Raw genomic sequence first — 21,543 nt, 5'->3', positions numbered from 1 at the left:
GTCGGTTTTGAAATCGAGTCGGTCGGTGGCGGAGACGACCCAACGCGTCGGTTTTGAAAACGCCAGGCGGTGAGTGGTACCCAGTATTGCATCAGCCCTGGCACACGTGGCGTTTATTTGAGCTGTTCGTACCCCACTTTCTTGAAGGGTTGTTTGTTTGTCAGTCTTCTAATTTACTTTTAAGATGCAAAAAATAGACGTGGAGAAAAAAATTTGTAATGCGGCATTTTATTTTACTATGTAACTCGTCAAAACTGCCCATTTACATCTTGGTAAAGTTAAAACATTCTTCAGGGCGTTTCCTCATCTCTGAAAACAAATTCTTAAAATGCCCTCTTTCGCTTCTCTTCTCGACAATTGGATGAACCCACATTCTCCTGTGTTTTTTCTCCATTCTCTTCTTCCAACGATAGTACAACAGAGACACCAGAAGTATCTCTTCATCCATGGGAACTCCATGGGGAATGGGCCAATGCCAGTTCAATAAGATTAATAAATAATAGAATTTTAGCTAATTCTCAACTTCCTGACACCTATAGCTTTACATATTAATACTTAACCACCACTAAAAATGGAGGGAAAAATCTAAGTATTTACAAATTGTACAGTAACACAACCGTTTTTAAAACGAACTCACCTTCCTCCAGGGCCTCTTTTAACCTTACAACTACTTGAAAGTACATCACCCTCTACAGCTTTACGGGTACAAAGTATGCTTATGACTGTCGGTGATACATGGTAGTAACTAGTTTTATAAAGATTTTGTTTCGAATATTATCTGGAGGAGGAAGGGGACCTCGTTCAAATCCCAGCTCTGTGCCGTTTAAATTATAGTATGAAAAATGAAAAGTAGTTTAAAACTTCCTTGACTCTGAACAGGAATCACTGTACTTTTATTGATCAGAGAGGATTGATTTTTTTTTGTTGGGGGGGGGAGCGAAACGGGAATCGAACATACAACTGCAGGATCTGAGCCGAGAGTCTGACACGCTTATGCGGCTACCCGAGATCCCATCTAAATATAAATCAACTTAAGTATTTATTTTTAAAGACTATTTTTCCAAACTTCATAGAGAAAAGAAAACCGAACGAGACATAGTGTGCTGATAACTGTGAGATTTCACTTTGTAGCCAGTTCCATGGAATGTTCATCAAAGAAAAAAAAAGTACTGCATGGGGGAATGGTCTGTAAGGCTGTAACTAATACACGAAGTTACATACTGTTACAGAACAATATATTTATTAAACAGGACTTGTTATACAAACTGCAAAATAACACCTTGCGACGTTCAATGCTTATATGCACTGTTGTAGGATACATTTAATAACTGAGAGAAAACAAAACCGCTTCGGCCAAAACGCACATCATACCGCTGCATGTGTCACAACCTAGCAAAACCGCTCCGTGTGTCAGCGCCCCAAGTCGGCGCCCTAAGGAGCATGGGAGCATTCTTGAACCCATCCTTTATACCATTTATACTGCTGACCATCTCACAATCAATACAGGATTTAGTGTATAGCTACCTATACATCCTAATACTATCATCTGTCCTCTAACTCTAATCCTACTCAATCTACCTCCGATACACAAGAACGCTTATCGAGGACTGGTACAAAATGTGGAGGACAAGACTGAATGAAGAAAAATGTACTCCGTGTACGTTCACAATGAAAAAACATTCTTGCCCTCCACTGTGCAGTTACAACAAGGAGATTTCTTTTGTATACTTAATGATCCGATCCTGTTTCCCAAAGTTCCACACCAATTTTCGATCCTAACCCAACTGCTAGAGCCCTCTCTAAGCGCGCCGTCCCCTCACGAGAACCCGCCAGTTCTCCTTAATCGGCGCTAGCCTTGAGACCTCCTTGCCCCTTAATCCCTCACAAGGAGTATCAGCATTGGCTTGTTTCTCATTGCATGTTTGCTCCGGGTGCAGCGTTGCCATTAGTCTGTGTACGTGGGAAAAAAACTTTTGTGATCAAACTTGTAATAAGTACAATGCATAAAGGGTACAAATAAAATAATTAAAAAAATTGTTTTGGACAGAATGATAATTACTTAAACTTTTAATTTAGTATTTTTCTACATTTAATTGTATTAAGAGAGTAGTATTAATACGTTGGTTGCCATTTGAAAAAATTCCAATGTTTGAAAGTAGTAGCTAAAAAAACTGTCTAATTTTTTTATAAAGTGAAGTAATTTATTGGAAAACCATGGGGTTGCACTAGTAGGTTGACACATAACACATATTATTTTATGGTATGGAGGAGTGAGTATGACTGAAAAAAAGTACGTCCTATATTAATATTAATGAAACCATCTCAAAACGAAGTGTAAATAATTCATCCGTCCGTTTCTATTGCCTTTGAACTTTTGAGAGATATCAGAGGCAACAAGGGCAAGATCGTGTTTGATGACGACTTTGCCGACGACCACGGTGGATCAATGATTTTAATTTAACTGGGCAGAACTTTAAGTTTCACAAAGCGATGCTTAAGTTGGCCGGCTTTCCCTTCTAGTTATTTGTTTACTGTCTCTTAGCCGCAATACTTCAATACGAAAGAAACTTCACGGCTTGGTTCAGTTCTGAACCGGGATATTGCCCCAATCCAGCGGAAACATCTATTTCTATCAGGATGGTTGAGTTTACATATGTGTGTAATTACGAACCCCGTCCAGTTGTTCAATCCATTCCTTTTTATTACCATGTTTTCTTAAAATGACTGTTTTTAATGTTTCAAGCTCTCTAGTCGCTAAATTTGTCTTTTTGAAGAAAAACAAATAAACTTAGCACTTAGCTTGTATGGGGCAATAAATAGGTTTTCCATTTACATTAAATACTATTTCCTTTACCATGTGTTTATAAAAATTAAATAATCACCAACACAAATTATAAAACTTTTCTTTACTTTTTACAAGAATTTTATTTCTTTAGAATTCATTAAGGGAAAGTTAGGTTATCGTCTATTGATTTCAAGTGCTGCTACTAAACAACACTGTCTATTAGATCTAAACAAAATTAAGAGGATTTACAACTTTGCAGTCACATAAACCACCGGGGTTACGCAGTTAAAAAAACATTCAAGGGGGCCGCTGAGATTCGAACACATGCCCGTTCCGATGAAGAGACGCCATGCTAACGCGCAAACCGTAACGGCGGCCGGAAACAATAATTTTATAAATAAGAAAATCATTTTAAAAAAAAAAAGTGTAAAAAAAAGTGCTTAGAGTGCATAGAAACCCCTAGCAATCTTTAAAGTTTTTTTCAAACGAATCAGCCGAAGAAAGGTCGAGAAATTGTTGTTTGGTAAATGTCTGAACTCCTCTCCTGTCAATCTCTTTTTCTATCACTCCCACGGGCACTATTTATCTCGGTTTAATGTAATTGATGGCTCCCGAAAAACAGTAAGCTGGAAAAGCACAACAACTCGTTCTTCATCCCAATAAGGGTCAGGGGAAAGGTGTAATTTCGACTGTTTTGAACCCATAATCATTCTGTAAGATCATTGATACAGTTATTGCACATAGCACATTGTTCCATTTCTCAAACGTCTTTGCTTTATCGAAAAATTAATTTTTATTAAACAATTTTGATGTGCAATATGTCATTTTTTTGCAATATAATTTGTTTTATTATAGATGTACAGGATGCCTCGTGAACAGACGTCAGAACTTTAGGAGCTTATTCTACATGTTAAATTAGACTAAGAAGTTCTTATTGAAAATGTAGAGAGGGCTAACCTCAGAGGAATGATAGGATTGTTGTGATATGCTAAATAACATGGGTATATTCAATGATCGTTCAATTGTTTGTTGGTCAAGCAAGGAGGAAGAAACAGCCATCTATATCAAATTCGAATGGGAAGCAACCACTATCGGAGAGTTAACCTAGCAAAGTAATTGTAGCAACGACAGTCAATGGCCTAGTCTTCTTTAGAGAAGGATCGAGTCAATTCCATAACTAGGAACGATTGAAGGTTCTAGGAAAGTACAATAAAGCCAGAAGGCTACAGTGATTGGAGGACAAAAAAACCGACTTTCCCCTAGAAACTATATTTCAGGTTTCAGGGTATTTAAATTATCCAAGAAAACCATTGGCAGATCTTGAACACAATACATGAAAGTTTAAGTGCTGAAGAGGAGAAATACTTCCGACGTGAAAAGTGAAAGAAAACATATTACTAGATTTCTAAATTTTTACTTGACTTAATAATTATCAGCTGATGCTTAAGTAAACAACTACTCAAAAAATTAGATATATTGAATACAGGTTTTCTCGTCAACAGATGTCAATATTTCAGGAGGTACAAAAAAGCCTGAGAGAAGTAAAATTTGTCAGGAAACGAAGTCAGCCTTGCATTCTTAGAGAGGGTGGATATTTTGAACGTTTCATTTAATTAATTAATCTTTACGAAAGGTACTGGTTGAGATAAAAAGTCAGTGTCACGAGCGGGATTCGAACCCACGATCTTCGGCTTGATACGCCGCTGCTCTACCACTTGAGCTATCGTGACCTCGATCTACTCGGACAACATAAGATAGCCTGTTAGATCGAGCAATGTTAACTAGCCGATTCTTACAAGTCTACGTCATCATTTTTCTCCATCTAACAGGACCTAACAGACTTAACAGGGATAACACAAAGAACTTGAATACCCCTAATAGATCTTCTTTAATTAAGAAATTATATTTTTGTAGTTCGACATGTACATTTTTAACATATAACACATGTACTTATGTCTGCATCGCTCTTTCATATTGAATTTAATTGCACTAATTTCGTGGTTCGCTTGACCAATTAATATATTACAATTAATTAAGGTTTTTAGTTGAGATAAAAAGTCAATGGCACGAGCTGGATTCGAACCCACGATCTTCGGCTTGATAAGCCGCTGCTCTACCACTTGAGCTATCGTGACTTCGATCCATTCGGAAACCAACTCCCCATCTCAACCCCACCTTTCCAATTTACCGTCCTGTTTGCCATTTTCATTTTTACCTCAACCAATACCTTACGAAAAGATTAACTGAAAAAAGTTATTCGATTAATCGTACCACGAATTCTAATGGATTTCATTTAATTCTTTTAGCGTTTTGTATTTTACTATATTCATTTTTCTAACAAATTTATTCTTGTTTGTTTACTTCTTATTACGTTCACTATTTATAATAAAAGTTGCATAATCCTATTTTCTATTTTTTATCTGTTCTTAAAGAAAAAAATGAAATTTTAGCAATCAACGATTTTTACGAACGAATGATATTTCAGTGCCGATAACTGAACTTAAAGAAATGAAGTACGTGTATTTCCATGTCATACATAACGGCGATGTTATTTACAGAATTACTACAGTATTTGCTGAACCAAGAAATTTTTGTTCTTAAACTTTTGGCAAGAACTTTGCAAAACCAGAAAATGTTTAACGTTTTAGAAAGTTTGATTTGTTTGCAATAAAAAAGGCAGATGAATATCGGATTTCAATGCTCTTTCCATTAGTGTAATCAAATCTACAGTAGGATTAAAATTTCATGAGATACGAGGCACATTATAAAGTTTTGAAAGGTTGGAGTCAAATGAAATTGAAATATCTCCGATACAATTGAATCAGCCTTTGTCCAATAAGGTGCTTTTTAGTCCAATGTAATATGTAGTAAACCCTCCTAAAGTATTGACGTCTGTTCACTTCGCACCCTATATACTATAATGAAACGTATATTGCAAAATATGACATAACGCAATTTATTACATAAATATCTCCATACCGATTTTATCTTAAGGTTACAATAAAAACACACATAAATAACCTTAGGTTTTCGATGTTCTTTTTATTGGTGTAATCAAATTTAGAGCAATATTACTAATCTTTATGTAAGGTATTGTTTGAGGTAAAAATGTCAGTGCCACGAGCGGGATTCGAACCACGACCTTCGGCTGAAATGGCAAAAAGGAGGGAAAATTCGAAAGGTGAAGTTGGGATGGGAAGTTGGTGTCCGAGTGGATCGAAGTCACGATAGCTCAAGTGGTAGAGCAGCGGCGTATTTAGCCGAAGGTCGTGGGTTCGAATCCCGCTCGTGACACTGACTTTTTTATCTCAACCAATACCTTACATAAAGATTAATTAATTGAAAGAAATTAACTGGTCAATCGGACCACGAAATCTAATGGAAGTAATATTAACATTTTCTGAGACCCAGGGCACTTTATGGAATAAAATGATAAAAGATTGAAGAAAGCTGAATCCTTATCATCAAAATGAGAGTACCGGAGGTGCCAGTTGAGACTTCCATCTCGACGGTTACAGTTAAATAGAAACTGTTCAATCCAGTGTAAGATATAGCATAACCTCCTGTAGTATTGACTTCTACACACATGGCACCCTGTATATGTGCTGTTTTCGTATATAAGCACATACTATTGAGACCAGTCTTTAATTCAATTAAATAAGTTGCTGGCGGACGCCCGTGCAACAAAAGGGGCTTTTATCCCGCTATAGGTCCTGAGCCCTTCTGTGGCATTAGCACTATCAATGAGTGTCTTAGACAAATGCAAAATGAAGAAGACGAAACAGTGGACTTCACTCATGGACATAAATAATCGAAGAACTATCGAGCACATTATGGAAAGAAACAACACAATGCTTCAAAGAAAGCAGGAAAAAACTAAATTATCTGATGGTTTCTTAACAGGACCCTGCAGCCTGGTCTGAAGAAGGTTGGAATAACCCAACACGGCACGTGCTGATTCCCGAAAGAAGCCTCGAATACACGTAGTAACAAACTATGCCATCACAATTGCCGGTAGAAAGAAGTGTTTCGGAATGTACAACGTAACCGACGAAATTCAATCACTGAAACCGGGCCTACTAAGCACGTTTCTTAATGAACTATCTCACCGATGTACTAGAGGTACCGACCTATTACAATACTATAGCTACATCTTCAAAAGGCACAGTATATTATACACCCCGAACATTACATCTTACATCGTAAATAATTTTCTGGCTTGTACATAGGTAGTTTACTTTTTTCTGAGACCAATCATTGGTGCAGAAAAGGCATGTAGCTCAGTTTCCGGATGCATATAAATATATGTGAAGTTTTTCCGTATAAGTTTATCTACCAAACTACAGATTAATCACCTCACTGACCCCGACAAAATATCTCTCAAAAAGATTTATATCGGGTAGAATAGAATGAGAGGTAATATTTGAAAAATATCAACCCCCTTATGATCGTATGTTTAAAAAATAACGCATACATTTGTTATTGTCGTGAAAGTGTTTAAGAGGTTTTCATAAATAAATTATTTATGAATTTTATTGGTATATTTTTATTCTGAATCTGTTATTTTTTGTTCTTTTATTGAAAAGAATATAGAACATATCAACACAAGAACGACAAATTGATTAGGTTTTTGTAGAATGCCGAGAGGCCGAGAGTCGTGACGATGTCGGCACGTGTATGAAACATACTTCAGCCTGTGTGGCAGGCCACGATTGAGGGGAAGAAAAGCATAAAGCTTTTTCATATCTAAGGATTTCCACTGTCCGCGACCCTACGCCCGGGTCTCAATAAAGTTTCCGCAAATAGAAGTAATCCTTGAGTGTTCGTTATCTAACGAACGAGTCCTTCACCGAGAATCGTTTAAATCCCCTTGAGGTAAAATACTGGCCAAAAGTGTATAAAGCCTAGAAGTCGAAATATAAATATTATTTATATGGGCACTCTTTCACCGGTAGAACTTTTCCTAGTTTTAGACTTAACCTTTTCTAATATTTTTCCGAGTTCTGCGACGTTTTTAACTGTGGGTCATCAGCCAAAATCCTCGCTTTGCATCTTTAAAAATCCAATACTCAAATAGAATGGATGATTCGGTTTTGATAAAGAGCTTGTTAATATATTTTATAAAAATTTAAATGAATGATTCTTTTGTTCTCCAAACTGGCTATTTTTCATGTAAATAGAAACACGCAGTCATGGTAATGATTAAAAGACAATACTCTCTTGATGATCCGAAAAGGTGATATATTGAGCAACCGTTCAATCATCCTATTTCACCATACAATAGTAATAAAGTAGCAAAGAAAATTAGGAAAATCATGTCTCTTCTAAACATAATCGACATTGCTCCTTTTCTAAAGTGGTATTTTACTGGGGCACGTCTTGAAAGTATACCAGATAGAATTTTCAATTATTTTCTGAGTACCACAAGGGAGCATTATTGGTCCCATCCTTTATATCATTTATGCTGGTGACCTATCGGTACACCCCAATACCATAATCATAACCTGCACGAACGATACCGCAATTTGGTCCTCTAACTCTAATCCTAGACCGAGACAGGAAACTAACGTGGAATCCCCACATAAATCTTAATAGACAAAAATTAAACTGAAGACTTGGACAATTACGAAAACTTCTAGGAGCGAAATCCGTTTTGGCCGTCAACACTAAACTAACCTTATGCATGGATTAATTGCCACCACTTCAAAAAGGGGAGTTCTGCTTAGCCATCCAACACCGAGATCATTCAGTCTATCAAAGTCCTCACGCAAATCGTCATAGCTCCTTACTACGTCACTAACCTCATTATCCTGATCGTTACTACAACAACGACCTCAACATTCCCTTTGTCTACGAGGTGATCCACTCTTGATTCCATAAGTTTAACATGAACCTCTCAAACTATCCTAATTCAACTGCTCGAGTCATCTCTACACACTCCCGCCTTATCGACGATTCCCTCGAGATTTCACACCGAGTGTCAGCATTGGCTGGTTTCTCATGGCATTCGTCCTTCGGATGCAGTGTTGGCATTAGTGTTAGTGGTGTGAGTGTGTGTAAAAATGTCTTGTGATCACATTTATAATATGTGCTAATACAATATGTAGAGCACTAATCAAATTTAGAAAATTCTGTTAAGTGCGATTTTTCCCTTTCACCCAATGGGTTTTCTTTACTGTATCTTTTTTCTTGCCACATGCCTGGTTTACGCTCCCAGTTTTTGTTGTTCTTTAGTTACTCAAAATCGCAGGTCTTTTAAAATGTGGCTTTAGTTTATGCGACAAAATGGATATGGGCTTCCGTTTTAGCAAGTATCTCTGCTGCCTCGCTGTCTGAATTTTCATCATTACCTCTGTCCCCTCCGTTCGTGTGCAAAAGTTATTCGTCTTTAGATAATTATGTAGGTCATATAAATTTAAACAACTTTTGATTTCCAAACTGCATAATTGTGGGCTGATGCAAATAAATTATAGTTCTGATGTCACAAAAAAAGTAAATCCATGAAAAATGACACCCGAATACAATGGTACAATTGATAAACTAAATATGTATTATGACCAAAAAAATTTTTTTTAAATATGTTTTTGCCACCTCTGAACCTCTGTGTGGCGTGCCACAAGATAGAATATTTGGCCTCAATTTATCTTACACACACGACATCGAAGACAATATTGTTATAGCCCATGTTGCTAGACAAAATTGTTGCTCTCTAAACTACTCCCGCAGAAAAGAATGAGTTTAGGATGGATAGGGAGGGAAAAATCAAACCCCAAATATTCTTATATGCATTGGCCTTAAGTAATGTTCATTCAACCTAACTTTTGTTCACGAATATAACATACTGTTGCTGAACTTTAATGTTTGATGTTTAATCAATAAAGGTTGATTTAAACCGTAAAAACTACCTTAACTTAAAAAAGCTTAAATTAAAAAAAAAACCTATTATAAATCGTGCAAATTAAATTTTTATATAAGCACTAGCTCTTTTTCATTGACGTTGAGTTAGAATTATTGGATTTTACGACATTTTCTTGCATAATTAATTTTATAATACATATTTAATGGAAATTTCTGAGAAACTTTTCCAAGGTTTCTTCGGGATGAATAATTCTCGAAACAATTGTCCCTTTGCGCCTTTTGATTACTTGATTGTAATGAGGAAAAATCCAACAAAACATTTTTCCATCTGTCTCTTCTCCATCATCCCTTTTTCTGCATTTGATATTACTTTATCGTGAAATGTTTACTTCGGAAAATTATTAACAGGAAGTTAAAATTCAGTGGGAGAGAGGAAGGCGAATGATAAATCCCCCAAAACCCATGCATATAAACTATTTATTTTGATAGAGATAGCGCAAAACAAAAAGTTATAATCACGACTGCGTGTGATAATGAAAAACGTAATTTCTAAAGTAAACTGCTCAAAAATTAATAGGGATATTGCCTATTTTGTGGTATTTACTTTCCCTAGCATTTGTACTTTATTTTTATTATAAAATGCATTAAAATTTATTAGAAATTATTATTATGTTTTTTACTGAAGGAAAAATTAATTAAGGTATTAAGGGACCACCATTCACAAAAAAGGCCTATATGTGACAACTTTCTGACCCATACATCCATCATCATCAGAACACAGACGTCATTTCTTCAGGAGGTCCTGTACGTCAAATTTGACCAAAAAGTCTTATTTTTCAAAGTATAATTCTCGAGATATTGCACTTTACAAGTTTTTTCAATCTTTCACATCTTTATTCCATAAAGTCCTCCATATCTCATCATAAGCTGTTTGTATTTACTTTCCCTAGCATTTTGATTTTATGTTCGTCATAACTTGCATTAAAATTACTTAGTAATTAATATGTTATTTTACTGAACGAAAATTTAATTAAGGGATTTTGAAAAATAGCAAAATAAAAGGTTCTAATTCCTTAATTTTGTTTTGTTTATCGGTCATAATAATTTTTTAAATAATTAATACCATGTATAATGTTCTCGGTTAACTAAAACCTCTGGGCAATTGTTAAGTGTACTGCTAATAAGGTTGTCACAAATTTCATAACGAATTTCACTCCATAGAAGTTGCAACGTTGCACTCAGATGTTGTATGTAATTGGCTGCGGATGGTAATCGAAAAGCCTTCTCTGCGACGCATCCCACATGTGCGCAATGAGATTGAGGTATAAGACAATGAGGGAAGGGGCAGATAGGCAATTCCCAGGTTTTCTGTATAGTGATGAACAAATCTACTTCTATTAGGTTTGACATTGTCATCCAGAAATCAATGCCTATGAAACCCCTGGTTTGAAGGATGGATTCCTCAATAATTTCTTGGACATAACGGACTGCGGTGAGGTTGCCTTCGATAATATTGAGTCCATTTCTCCTTCTAGGGTAAATCCCAGCCCTGACCATTACACCGCCAACCCCACCGCCAAAACCCTCCAAGCTGCAAGAACAGAGGCATTGTACGCATTCCCTGTTCTCGATAGTCTCTTCGGCGGCGGCTATCACTGTACTGACAGAAACGCGGACTCATCTGTACACATAACAGCATTCCAATTGGTCCTCTCTTCTAGGCGCTCACTGCACCATATTCTTCCACCCAGGGAGTTATAGCCCGCTTAATGTGGAACTACAACGACGACGAGTGGTAAAGTGTGGATAAGTCTCGGGGCCCTGAAAAGGTGTATCTCGTGTCCTCATCCACGACCCTTTCTCAATCCAGGTTCCTTCGTTCTTCCCTGCGACTTCTCCCAACCCTTGGTTACAAAGGGGGGGGGGTCCAGGCGCAAAATAATGATGTAGCCTTGAGGGCTTGGCAACCTCTCTAAACCACAAGCTGTACTCGTGTCGGCCTCAAGTCGGCATGGAGCGGCGGGTACTTTATCAGAGGCTCACGAGGGTTAGGGTAACAGATCCTGTCTGCATAAACGGGGGAGGGTGCATAACCATCTGTACTACGGAGTAACAAAATGTTCCAAGGTTCAGCCCCTGTTACACGGGAATGGACTCATAGTTGGCCGTGTTGAGACCCCTGGCGGGTACTTGGAGAAGAGGCTGTCTTCTATCTGTTACCTTCGCACGAGACTTGCGTATGACCATCGTTATTCACCCGGCCTCACGGGATACGAAGGATCGGACAATCGAAGCGTATAGCGTTGAGGACGCTCAGACTACGCTGACGGAGTCCTTCGAATGCGTGAGAAGTGGCGGATGGAAATGGGTAGCGAATCGGTTGCGCCTATTCGAGTGCGCTGTGCACGCAGGTGTACGTAATGTGCAACCAGGACCTTACATAAAAAGAATAATTTATTTTTTAAATGCGATCCAGTGAATTGTTTCAATACTTTGCGAACAGTTGGTACCCAATTGGCGGCTTTTACCGTAGGCAGTCTCCTCTAGGGGATGGTTAGCAATTCCACTTTAAACGAAACCGCGGCCGGAGAGGATCCGGAAGTTTCTACGCTGGAGGAGCCTCAATACTCTGAGAGATAAAGTGGCCTTCTCTATCTAGGGAGTGCGCGGGAGACCAGGCTGATGTATTTCGGACTAGGCGGCCTTTGCGCGAGGCATACGGTTCGATGCTTAATGATGACCGACCACTCGGAATGGGCAAGCGGGGAGCGAGGTTGTCTCGGCCCCTCGGAGCTGAGCTGCCTCTACACCAATGCTGCGGCAGTAACACACTTCTGTCGTATCCGGAGATGCGTCAATTCTCATCTTGAGAATCAAAACGTCCGATAAGGTGCGGACGTTAGAGATCCTCATTGTCCTTTTAAGGACGACCGGGTATACGGGAAAGCAATGCACCATATTCTCTACGGCGACAATGGGTGGTACAGTGTGGACAAGGTGGGAGGTGCAACCAGGATCTTACATAAAAAGAATAATTTATTTTTTAAATGCGATCCAGTGAATTGTTTCAATACTTCGCGAACAGTTGGTACCCAATTTTTCTAAGCCTTTCGGCAACCAGCGGGTTAAAATGTTAATGCAATCTTGGGCCGTCATTCATCCCTGAATTCTGGGAAGCATTCCTACCCCAATTGCTGACCGTGTGGCTTTCAAATACTAGCTAGTCAGTCTGGGTCAATCCCTCTCTTTTTACACCCTCTCAAACCAGAATTGACCAAAGTATTTTATATCATATTTTTTCGTTATAAGGTTAACAGTTTCTAAAAACGTTTGCATTTATTTAATTTTTATAAAAAATACATTTATTTAAAAAGGATTTAGGTAGCTAATAATTTAGATAATTGATAGAAACAAAAAACAATTTAAAAATTGATAACTTTACCTAGAATAATTGTTTGACATTTCGACCTTCATATGCCATGCAGTTGCCTGGACTTTTTAGAAATTCATCTTTCTCAGAATAGTTTGAAGATTTACTTGAAAGCAAGCCTCTATCACACAAGTTATTTCCTCATTTGTTATAGGCGTAAAATTTTTATTTTCCTCTTCTCTCTCATTTCTTTCCGAGGTTTCTCATTTTCTTTAAAGTGAGTCAAGTTGGTCCTCATCTCGGAAAATCCCTGGGCACATAGTTCAAAAGGCAGACGCCCAACCTTCTTACATCCACTGCGATATGGCCCTCTTTCGCTAAAAATGCCAAAAATGACGTAATTAAAGAGAAGTGGAAATGTCGGTGGATGAGCTCTCGGAGGATCTAATCGAAGAAGATCCAATGTTTTCCACTTAATAGAGGTGTGTCATTCTTTGGCTTCATAAAGAGAGCTTGTAAGAATGCCTTCTAATGTGAGTATTGTGATGGGCAAAAAAGCGCGTCTTTTGGTTACCTGTTTCGATTTTTCGAGCTGACATGTGTGTTCTATTGTATATTGTACGTACAGATAAGTTCGACGAGGGCATCTATCTGCCCTGAGCACTTTTGCGACATACTAAATAGTCAAAAAAGTAGGTCCTTCAAACAATAGGCAATAATCATTTGGGCCCCTGTTCTGATTTTTGAACGAACTAAGTTTTTATTTTATTGCATACGGAATCAATATTTTGTTGAGGTGACTTTCGCCATGAACATTTAGAATTAACCAGGTCAGCCTAATCCTGTAGTTTTCCATGTCATACTCATTTCGCAATTTTATTGATGTTTGATTGAACTTTTTATTTATTATATATATTTACTTATTTTCCTTATTAATTTACACCTACGTCAATTGCTGCGGTTACTTAAATTTGATAACATCTTAGAACACAAATCAAAACAAAATGAACACGAAAAATAGAACAAAAATATACATAAATAAGCAGAAATAGGAACTATTTACTATTTTGCTTAAGAGCGGTAGCGATGATGTCTACAACGTGATGGCACTGCTGAACAGTGGACTGAGTACTTCTGAACCCAAATAATGGTTAGGGATAAGGTTACGGAAATAAAGACATGGGGAAAAAGGGTTTATGCAGGAGTTTTTCTAGGCCTTTGCTCATTACAGGCAACAGACTATTTGGACAGGAGGGTGATGGAAGGTTATAAGGATTTTTATACTTTGCAATCATTCGGATGAGGGAAAATTTACACTGGGATAGGAAATATGTTATTCTCAGAACTGAATTGTAAAGGTTGGCAAGGAAAAATTTTTTAGGTAGGCAACGAACGATTTTTGCAGTGATCATGTCGAAAGCAGGAGTTTTCTTTAGTGGTAAATGGCTTATGATGTCATAGAGTGGAGTGTTGAGGGGAGAAAGGTGAAGATCATTCGGGTCAGGGGATGAGTTAAAGAACTAGAAAGAAAATTTGGAACCTCGTTTATCTCAGTATTTGTTAGTTGGTTTTATATGTATACATTTTAATTGTGAGATGTATTTAGATGAAATACACATTTGCATAGGCAAAAATAACTTCACGAGTCTAATTAGTTGAGTGAGTTGAACAATCTGTTCGAAAAGGCTCGGATGATTTTCATGATGGGTCGAACTCGTCAATCTTTTCAAAACAAGTGTTTGGCAGGCGAGGTTCTCTTTTAGATAGAGTTTCGTGAAGATCACCGATATCGACAATATAAAGTGGTCGAGCGAAGCGGGATTGGGGTTTGTTGAGAATTCCAATATTTCCCCCTTTTGCCTTTTGAATGTACGGATCATAGGATGATGCAATTACTTTACACGGTCGGCCAAACCGATGAAAAAACGAGAATTATTCTAAAACCAATCGACTGCTCAAACGGACCGCTCGTTTTATTTGTAACGTCGATCTATATTTTGTAAAACTTGGATTTAAAAAATAATTGTTAGAAAGGTCCTCCAAAGAAATGCCCCACGATCGATATTGTTTAACGGTTGACGTTGGATAAAACCACGCCCGCAGCATACATGCTCTGTAAATAACAAGGCTGGGATTTTACTAATGAGAAAGTTCAACAATCGAGTTCGTCCGTCCGAGTGTACGAATTAATTTTAAAATATTGCATTAAGCTTTAATTGTTATTGTCATATTTTATTAGTGTGTATAACTAAACAAAACACCTCATCACTGTAAAGGTCCTAGGTTCGAATCTTGACAGTTAGAAGCAAGGTTAAAAAAAAACCTTTACAGAATTATTTGTATAACTTCTTAATAAAACATTGCAAAATTTACATTTCTGGCATCAAATCGTACGAAATATTACAAAAAGAAAAACTTTTGCGATAGCGCCACTATTTATATTGTTTATTAATGTAGCTACAACGTTCTAAACTTTTTAGCACTTTCTGGTGCTTGCATGAAATGGCAATGAGTAGCATTGAATTTTTTTTGTAATATTTATTTCATCATTTAAAAAATATCACAATAGTGACAAGAAAATGTCAACTATAGCATTCTGAACAACATTAATGCTATTTTACACGAGCTGAATTAGCTATTAAATGCTTGATATAAGTACGAAATGACAATTCTTACGTCATGATTGCTTTTCTGTATGCGTTGCCTTTTCATACTAAATAAATAAACAAAATGAATTTAGACATAGTAAGCATTTATTGTATAACATTTTCATAATAGCCAATGCACATTTAATATTGCTCAGATACAGTTCAAATCCAATATTAGCGTTCCTTATTCGATAACTGGGGCAAAGTAAAGAATGAATAATTGTTGATAAGGGATTGCAATAGGTAAACAGTTTCGGAGCGAAACACAATTTACATACACAAATAATAACATAAGACCCTGTTTTCCAGCAATATGCATGTTGTTATGATTGTACTACTAACATCAAATTGTTTTATGTTGACACGGTCATTGCAGGACGAGAAAAATCAACTTCTCATAACAAATATTTGGCTGTACCTGGTAAGTATAATAATAAACGTATTAAGTAATATCTTCTCAAAATCCCTACCCGCCCCCAGCTAGTTGAACTTAACCGCACACGGCAGTTTTCAAATACACTTACGCACCAATTGTTAAGACAAAAGTTAGATTGGAAAACAGTTAATTTTTTGATGGTCCATTAAAAGAATGAATTTACATCACTTTTGATTATTGGTATTTTGTTTTAATATTCATGTGTTTTGTTACATTGACCATTACATTTGTCAAACAAGGTCTCATTTACAGATTTAACAATGTTTCATTAGAGATTTTGGATAAATTTTACGTTGACTCTTCAACACCAGCACCAATATAAAGTCAAAGCACGTAACAATGGATTTTTCCCTCAATATTCTTACACCCACATACATATAATAGTTTGCATTCCGTTTTTTAATGTTTTGGGAATTAAATATTTTTAAAAAACCATAAATATGAATTAAAACTGTCGTGTTATGCATTGTACTGTATCTATTTGATGTAGCCCTTTGACACCTTGTAGTGTATTGTGGTCTAACTTCAAGTAGGCGTTCTACAGTTCACTTGTCTAGTATTATAGCTCTTCAGTAGCTTGTATTTATGGTAATCATTCAACTTTAGACTGTCTTTATGTTTGTTAATTTCAATAATAATTGGTGTGTAGTAGTTGATGCTGAAGAAATTTTTGAAAAAACGAGCATATCAACGAAAAGACAAATTGATTCAATACCGGTTACGACATTCAAACACTGAATTAATCCAGATATTTACTTGAAAATGTATTTCCTTTGCATGCTTAGCTACTTTACCATGAAGCTAATAAATATGAATCTTATCATCTTTAATCGTTAATGTTTTTTCATGTCTCGCTATAATAGTATCATAAATTAGATTTGAGAAAAACTCGTAATGAATTTGTACAATTTGTTAGCATGTTTAAACATTGAATCAACCCTGCTACAATAATTACCGATTTTGAATTTAGAAATTATATAAGTTACTTTTTTCTACACTACATTCTATAAGGTAATGGGTGTTGTAAATCAATAGTACATTTATTTTTATATCGTAGATATTCCTTTTTTTTACAAGTGAGCACATTGGCTTTGCAACTTTATTAGTAAATTGCACATTCGCTTGGTCTTAAAATTCAGTGATACAGGTGTTTCGCTATGAGATGCTAAAAAAGTTGGGTGGTAGAAGGCTGTTAATGGAATAGAATCGAAAATGAGCTTTCTGTCATCTTCTATCGAGTTTTTCGGGGGGAAAACAGATTATCTCTGTTACCTGTGAATTTGTAACAAAATTGAGGTCATGGTTAAAAAATGCGTTAAATTGTCTAAATCATCGAAATGGATAGTCGTTTCGCTGGCAAAAAAAAATATAAAATTTAAACGTTGGAAGATCTGTAAAGAATTTGAAAAAGTCGCTACTCTGTGAAAAAATTTTCTAAAGCTCAGCAAATTTTACATATCGTGCTTGAGTTAATAGGCTTTTGAATAGTATAATAGGATCGACATTTTATTATTGAGTATGGCAGATCAAACCTTCCATAATTCCATCTAATAAAAACCAAGGTTTTTAAACAAAAGGAAGACTTAATTCGTATTGATGGCTGTCTTAGTAACGAAAAACTGAATACTACAGATTAAATTTTTGTTTCTTCATCCGGAACGGGGTTGATTTTTAAACTAACAATCCTACTACAAAAAATGTATAATTTATAATCTAAATGCAGCACAAAATTAGGAGAATTGGTGACTTTTCATGTGGCAGCGAGACAGATTAAGGAAACGTGCTAAATAAAGCGTGAGGAGTTTTGTAAGCTTCTTCGAGAAGGCATGAAATTATCTGTTTTAGTGGATAATTTTTATTTTGTTTGTCAACAAAAAAAGTCAACTTTTAATTCCTTTCAACCTGTAACGTTCATTTGTCTTTAATTAATGCAACAATTCTGTTTCGAATATACGAATTAAATTTGTCCCTTAAAAACCTTGATTTTCTCAGGATACACGTGTTCAAAGGGAGTTTGATCTACCGTACTTCTGGAAAAAAATTATGTACCATCCTAATGCTTATTAAATGGAGCAGTTATACTAGGACATGCTAAGCCCAACAAAATTTTATCAGAGAGTAGTGAATTTTTGAAATTTATCAAAAATCTATCATTTTTTTAATAGATTTTTGCCTGCAAAACGACCATAGTTTGAACACTCAGTTTACTAAAAAAGTTCATAGGTAATGGAGGTCATTTTTGTTACACAGAAAAAACTCGCTAGAGTGACAACCGTATTTTACTACATTCTACTTCATTTACAGTCTACAATCATCCCATTTGTTTATCATCAAATAGTACACAACCCTGTAAAAGTAAATTTTTTGAAACGAAATATCTTAATATATTTTAATGAACTGAGTGCAAGGGAACGAACATAAACATACTTACATACAAATATTTTTTAAAGTCTGTTGAAGTGTAGCATTAAGTTATGGTCCAATGCATCTGTTGATCCTTTTCTTCTCATTTTTTTATATATATTTTTTTGATCAATTTATTTTTAACGTACTTGACTTGTTATCGAGTATGAAGTGATTTTCTGACGATGTCTGCCGACATGACGGACGCTTGATATTCCGAAGATACAAGTAAGTGCATTTGGTAAAATACAAGCTCGTCCCGACTCTCCTTATCCCACTTGATACAGAACTAAAAAGATTTTTTAATCGGCAAAGTCATGGTAAAATTTCCAGGAACGTTTGGTAGGTGACTGTTGAAAAAAAAAAACTACACAATGATAAATAAAATGCACTGAGAAACTCACTTTCACTCCCCCTTTCTTTCCCTTACCCGCTATTTCCATCAACCGCCATTCTCACTTAATTTAGAAAAGAAAGAAATGAGGTGTAAGTATTACCCCAAAATGTCAAATTTACTAACGTTTTATTAATAATAGCCTGTGATCGATGTTAAGATTTTTTTTTCGAGCAATTTCCAAATAAGCTCTCAACGTGGCAAGATTTCAATTGTACAGCAAAATTCTTCACACCATTTTATTTCAAAGTATTCAAACAGCGTGCATTCTACGTTGTTAAAGGTTAATTTATTTAATTATCGCTTATAATTTATTATTTGGAACTGTACCATTCGTGTTTTATTTTGTGCTGTCATTCTTCAACCTTATACGAAAACGTCCATGTTGTATTTACGTAATGGGATCTTGATTTTCATTCAATTACTAATCAAAATGCAAAAATCCTGAAATGAAATAGTCTTTTCAACCCAGGGGAATGCCAGATAGGGGCGAAACGAATGAAAAGGATTCGGCAATCACTTTTCCCCCCTTCATGAACTCGATCCGGACTTGATGTCTGAATTGTTTTGAAGAAATTATACCTGTCAAATTGACGTTGAAACGGACAATCTGACACCGGGTATGTGCAACAAGAGTCGAGCAAACAGGACAAGAATTTTAATATACACACGGACATTGGTTGATAGGGTGGGTTTTTGATTGGAAAATATTCATATTTGTCCTCGGTGTACAGCACCCATCAAACAGTCAACCTTTGAAGATGCCATATTAATTTCTTGCATCATCAAATTCCTCTCCAAGTATAAATCCCTGTGTCGATGGTTTGAATATGGGCATATCTATTTTTATATGTTTTATAACTAGAAACATATTAGTGATTAAAAATATCTGTAAATAATTTGAGCATTATTTGATTTAGAAAAAACCTAACATTATCAACCGAAAAGAAAACAAGCGCTAAATTATTGCTCTTTTTATCGTAATGGTTTTAATTGGAAAGTTAACATAAGAATTTTTTTCTCTCGTGTTTGATTTAATTATATACTTTCCCTTTAGAAAAACAAGATGTCTATTTAAAGCTGTAACTTTTTTTAATGATCGTCCACCCCTTTAATAAACTCTTTCCCTTTAAATATTCAGGTACAGAAATTCCCTGTCACCGAATACTATCCGTGAAGGAAGCAAGAAATATTAAAACGTCAACCATTGGCAGTTTCTTTTTCTTTTCTTTGACTGATCAACCATCATGAATATTTCATCACGGTTTCGAATACAATTGTTGTCTGTCTGTGTGTATCCAGTTCAAAAGATCCTCTAATAACCGGACGACCATGAAATGTATCGGGAAAATTGTTAATTTAAAAGTAAAAGTAGACAAAATGTTCAAAAAAATTTGTACAAATGCAAATAAAGTACAATTAACGTTTTTTTAATTTACAAGAAAATTCACTCTTTAGAAAATTCTCAATTTGCATGATTCTTCCACCTAAGAAACCAAACGACCTTGCCTATCGATCAACCAGCCTTCTTGAGAACCTGCTTCTGCCCGGCCTAAAAGATACCCTTACCAAATCTGATACTATGCCTGATACTATCATTTCAGATGACATTATTTTCTTTCCACGATACATCCGGTACATAGCGAGGCGGACACCATAACCACCTTCCTTGAGCAAGTAACTACCGTCTGGCTGTTTTTCTATAAGGATGCCTTTGTCTTTGATACGGTCTGCTAGCCCGGGCTCTTGCTAAAAATCAATACCGTCCTTCTCAGCTCATGTTACCTCATCCCTAGTACTCCTCTTCCATTCCACCTTGAAATCGTACCGCTGGGAAGTATCTCAGGACCCTTATACCAAGTCATTGATATGGTCTGCTAGCATGGGCTCTTGCTAAAAATCAATACCGTCCTTCTCAGCTCATGTTACCTCATCCCTAGTACTCCTCTTCCATTCCACCTTGAAATCGTTCCGCTGGGAAGTATCTCAGGACACTTATACCAAGTCATTGATATGGTCTGCTAGCATGGGCTCTTGCTAGAAATCAATACCGTCCTTCTCAGTTCATGTTACCTCATCCCTAGTACTCCTCTTCCATTCCACCTTGAAATCGTTCCGCTGGGAAGTATCTCAGGACACTTATACCAAGTCATTGATATGGTCTGCTAGCATGGGCTCTTGCTAGAAATCAATACCGTCCATCTCAGTTCATGTTACCTCATCCCTAGTACTCCTCTTCCATTCCACCTTGAAATCGTTCCGCTGGGAAGTATCTCAGGACACTTATACCAAGTCATTGATATGGTCTGCTAGCATGGGCTCTTACTAGAAATCAATACCGTCCATCTCAGTTCATGTTACCTCATCCCTAATAATCTTCTTCCACCTTGAAGTCGTTTCCCTGAGGAACATCTTAGGTATTCTCTATGATATCTTTACTGACATCCAAGTTCATTCCAAAACATCTCATCAGATATTTGGTGATACACCAATTATTTACCTCAATGTTGATTTTTTCTATGCCATCCGCTCTATCCAATCCCATCTTCATATCTGCTAATCCGGGTTGCGTCAGTGGATCGACCCCCTTTTCTATCAAATTCCTATCACACATCCGACCTCGTGCGATATCTTGATACTTGGACAATC

General features: G+C 36.4%; 1 protein-coding gene across 1 annotated transcript in view; it reads left to right on the top strand.

The window, feature by feature from the left end:
- The window catches only part of LOC106671082 (neuronal acetylcholine receptor subunit alpha-7), a 129,647-nt gene that overhangs the window by 57,209 nt on the left and 50,895 nt on the right, over window positions 1-21,543 (top strand). The window lies entirely within an intron of this gene.

This window comes from Cimex lectularius, unplaced genomic scaffold, assembly GCF_000648675.2.
Source record: "Cimex lectularius strain Harlan isolate CLEC.00 unplaced genomic scaffold, Clec_2.1 scaffold214, whole genome shotgun sequence".
NCBI classification, from domain to species: domain Eukaryota; kingdom Metazoa; phylum Arthropoda; class Insecta; order Hemiptera; family Cimicidae; genus Cimex; species Cimex lectularius.
This window is presented reverse-complemented; position numbering and strand designations above follow the sequence as displayed.